Source organism: Octopus bimaculoides, chromosome 27, assembly GCF_001194135.2.
Source record: "Octopus bimaculoides isolate UCB-OBI-ISO-001 chromosome 27, ASM119413v2, whole genome shotgun sequence".
Lineage (NCBI taxonomy): Eukaryota > Metazoa > Mollusca > Cephalopoda > Octopoda > Octopodidae > Octopus > Octopus bimaculoides.
The window spans coordinates 3,113,997-3,118,901 of NC_069007.1; the positions used below are offsets into that span (position 1 = coordinate 3,113,997).

A 4,905-nucleotide genomic window follows, 5' to 3' on the forward strand; every position below is an offset into this window, starting at 1 on the left:
TCTTTACAACTTTCATACATTTAAACTCAATATTGTAAAGGATCTTTATGGACACCCTATATATATATATATACACTATATAATATAGCAGTAAAGACATCGGGGAGGGGGTGAAGACAAAAGTTTAAAAAACAGAAAATAAGGAACATCTCATACATACAAATTTGTATTAAAAAGCAATTAAGTGAAACTGGCAAGTGCTTGCAAAAATCAATTAACATCATATATACATATATATATATATATATATATAGATATATATATAGATATATGTATATATATGCAAATATTTATGTTTAAGAATTATATTTACAGTATTAAAATAATGAAAAATTAATTAGTCTTAAATATTTAATATACATACATATATATATATATATATATATATATATATATATATATATTATATTAATTATTGTTAGTAGTTTTTTATAAAGAAATAGATTGTTCTTACCTGTGAGAGAGAAAGAAATTAAATGTGGTATATATATTTTGATATCTTTATCTGGATATATAATTATTAAGGGGGGAAAAAACGAAGGGGCTTAAAAAGCTGAACTCAAAGTTAATAATATCCTCTGGTCATCCAAAAAAAAAACCTTCTGAAAAGAATATCAATTTTTTCTTTCTTTTTTTGTCAGATGTGAACAGAAAGCTTGCAACTGCCTCAAATGTCACCCAGGCCTGTTTCTCACTTGAACTTACACTCCCTTCACTTACTCACTCAAGCTGAGTATGAGTGTACGTCAAACCGCTTTCCTCCCTCTATCTCTTTTATAGTACTGTCTCTATGTCTCCCTCTTCGGCATCACCCTCTCTCTCTTGTATATTACTGTCTCTATGTCTCCCTCTTCGGCATCACCCTCTCTCCCTCTCTCTCTTTTATATTACTGTCTCTATGTCTCCCTCTTCGGCATCACCCTCTCTCCCTCTCTCTCTTTCTCTCTCTGTCTAATATATGTTTCTGCTTATCCACTTCTCCTCCTTCTCTTTCTATATCTTTCTCTCTTTCTAATATTGGTTTTTCCTTTCTTCTTTCAATATATTTATATTTATTTTCTCTCTCTCTCTCTCTATCTAATATCTCTCTCCGCTTCCCCCTTTCTCCCGTATACTCTTTTAATATATCTCTCTCTCTAACTACATCCCTCCCCTTCTCCCCTTCCTCTTTCAATATCTCTATCATATTTGCTCTCTCTCTAACTACATCCCTCCCCTTCTCCCCTTCCTCTTTCAATATCTCTATCATATTTGCTCTCTCTCTATCACATACCTCCCTTTCTCCCCTCCTTCCTCCTCCTCCAACTCATAACTCCTCTCTATACATCTTTAACCACAACACTCACTCCTCACTCACTTTATGTATTTCTCTTATTTCTCCTCTTCCCCTCCCCCGCGTTTATCTACCTACCTATCTACCACTCCGTCTATCTATCTCTCTATCTCTCTCCCTCCCTATGTATCCTTCCAATAAAACATGTCTCTGTTCCCTTTCTTAGTCTATCCCTCTAATCCCATCACTCTATATTTATCCCTTATTTCCCTTCCTTTATCTCTACTTATCCTCCCCTCTTCATCTTGCTTATGGCTATCTCGAATTCTCACGCACACTATCTGTCTATCTCTTTTAATTTCTTCTTCCTCATCTCTCTTTCCCTATTCTAACATGTCATAACGACTGCTCCCCCCCTCTCTCTCTCTCTCTCTCTCTCTCGTTCACTTTTTCCGACTCGCTTCAATATCTCTGACTCACTCTCTGACTATCTTCCTCTTTGTTTAAACTCTCTCTGGTCTAACATAATATTTTCATTTCATGCATCCTCTGTGTTTTTTTAAAAACCTTTCTGTCAGATTATCTTTCTCTCTCTCTATCTATTTATCTATCTATCTATCTATCTATCTATCTATCTATCTATCTATCTATCTCTCTACCTATCTATCTATCTATCTCTCCGTCTGTCTATTTATCTCTCTCTCTCTCTTTATCTGTCTTTTTCTCTTATTTATTTTCACTTTCTATCTAACATTATGCTTCCCGGATTCTCTTCACCCCGTCTATTATATTCTATTCCCCCTTTTTTCTGTCTTTTTCTCTATAATCTTTGCTCTGCCTACCACTCACTTTACACACACATACACACACACACCTCTCCTCTCACTCTCTCTATATCCAATATATATCTTAACACCCCCTCTCTATATCCATCTACTCTATCCCTTAGCACTTTTCCCCTCATTCACTTACCAACTCCCTCGCTAAAACTAACTATTCCGTACACCTCTAATCTTCGAGGGATTCTGTCCCCTTCTCTGTTACATTCTTTCTCAGCCCCCTCATACTCCATCTCACTCTTCAGAACCCCTTCTCTTTCCTTCAACATTCTCTCCATTTTACCTAATTTCTACAGCCATTACTATCTCTTCGTAACCCTTTCTCGTTCACGTGCTTTTTTCTCCTCCTTTTCCTCATCTTTCTAACCCCGAGTCGAACTCACCCTATTTCTCTCTCTCTCTCTCAACATTTTGTCTTCGTTATTTCTCCCTTTCTTCATTTTTCTAAATCCCTCTAACAACCTCTCCCTGTGTTTAAATTCTCTACTTCAGCCCTTATATATTATCTGCTGTCCCTCTTTTTCCCCATCTCTCTCTCTCCCTCTGTCTCTATCTATCTATCTATCTATCTAGGTATACCTCCCTATATAATCTCTGCACTTCGTCCCCCACTTTTTGTCATCTCTATCTATCGATATATCTATCTATATCCCTGACTATTTGTCTATCTATCTACCTATCTACCACTATCTCTATTTGTCCGTCTCTCTGTGTCTATCTAGCTGTCTAACTATCTGTCTATCTAGCTAGCTATTTATTTCTCAATATATATGTCTATCTAAGTATCTATCTCTCTGTCTATTTCTCCGTATCTAAATATTTATCTACCACTATCTCTCTATTTGTGTGTCTATCTATCTATCTGTCTAACTATCTATCTAGCTATTTCTCAATATATATATATCTGTCTAAGTATTTATCTGTCTGTTTAAAAAACCATATTTTAGCCTTCACATAATATCCATTCTCAACGCTTGCTTTACTCCATCTACCTTCCCCGTTCCACACGTTCCCTCTGCTCACACTCACTTCGTCACTCACGCACGCCCTCGCGCGCACTAAGTGCGTGCATGTGCTCATGTACATACATACATGTCTATGTATATATCATATACATCTACATATTCATGAATATTTTTCTAGTCTGGATGTATGAGAGGAAGGAAGGAAGGAAAAGGAGCAACAAGGAGGGTTAATTATATGGCTTTTCACTCGAAAAGATATATATAAATATATACATGTGTGTGTGTGTGTACATGTAGCTGTTTGTGTGACTGTCTTACATATGTATATGTGTATACGTATGTGCGTTTGTATATCTGGCTGTGTGCTTGCATGTGCGTAATTATGTGTATGTAACTGTTGTCTTGTATGTTTTATGTGTTTATATCACAACCAATGTGTGTACACATATGTATGTATGTGAGAGTGGCGTTGTGCTTGTGTGTATATATATATGTGTGTGTGTGTGTGTGTGTCTATGTGACTACCGTTATGGGTGTGCATGTGTATGTCAGTCTGCTTGTAGCTATGCTCGTCATACCGTTGTGTATATATGTGCTTCTCTTTACATAAGTATGTTCGTTTGTATATATATATATATATATATATATATATGTTCGTTTGTATATATATATATATATGTTCGTTTGTATATATATATATATATATGTGTGTGTGTGTGTGTGTCAACATTTATGACTGGTATGTGTCTATATATATACACACATAGAAAGTAAAATGAAATACAGACACATACCACTGTCCCTCTCTCTCTCTCTCTCTTTCTCTCTTTATAAGTGTGTGTGTGTGTGTGTGTCTAACTGTACATGTGTGTCTACGTATATTAGTCTTTGTCTGAGTCTGTTGTCATGTGTGTCTAATTCTCTGATGGTATGTGTATCTGTCTACTCTGTCTGCAAGTGTGTGTGGGGAGAGAGAGAGAGAGACTAGGTGTTCAGTGTTCGCATGCTATATATGTGCGTGTGTGTATATCTGACTGTGCGTGTGTGTGTGTAATTATTGTTGTCGTTAAGCCATCAAGTTGGCTTTGATTGAGCTGTCTTTTTGATCAATGACATTCCAAACGTGACCATCCCGTATTTTTTTTTTTTTTTTGAGACCTCTAGTATTCCCGACCACATAATTGATTAAACGTGTCCTTTTAAAGACAGAATTTTGAAATCTGAGGGATATTTAGTCGTTATTTCTCTTCGTGCTTCGCAATATAATTGCTATTCTCTACATGTGTGTGCGCGCGTGTGTGTGTCAGTGCATCTCTAAACGTGACGGCGTGACTGTGAGAAAAACTACATCGAGAACTTTCCCTTTTTTCTGTTTTATTTTCCTTTTTGTTCTTAGATATACACATATATCTTTGATATATGTATACATATAATATCGATATATAATTGAGCGTATGTTTATATATGTATTATATATTTGTATATATATATATATATATATATATATATAATAATACAAAGAATATATATACATGTATACACACATATATGTACATACTTACATCTACATGTGTATATATATGCATATCAGGGTACAGGACGTTAGAACAATAAACTACAGACAACGGAACGAACACATAGGAAAACGGAAAGCCACAAGGAATATCCCTTCATCAGCTGTCTCTATTCTATCTAGACGTTTCGAAGATAAGACAGAACGTACTCTAGAATAGTCTCTTCCTGAGTAGTGGATCAACCCACTACACAGAGGATTCCAAGGTGGCAAACACAAACCAAGACAGGAAAAAATGGACAGTGAAAACAACAT

General features: G+C 35.6%; 1 protein-coding gene across 1 annotated transcript in view; it reads right to left on the reverse strand.

Annotated features, from left to right (window-relative positions):
• Positions 1 to 748, reverse strand: part of LOC106876816 (retinol dehydrogenase 12) — a 50,870-nt gene extending 50,122 nt beyond the window's left edge. Inside the window, exon 1 of the mRNA XM_014925529.2 lies at positions 455 to 748. The gene's annotated coding sequence lies outside the window, so the exon portion shown is untranslated. The remainder of the gene's footprint in view (positions 1 to 454) is intronic.
• Positions 749 to 4,905: the final 4,157 nt, after the last annotated feature.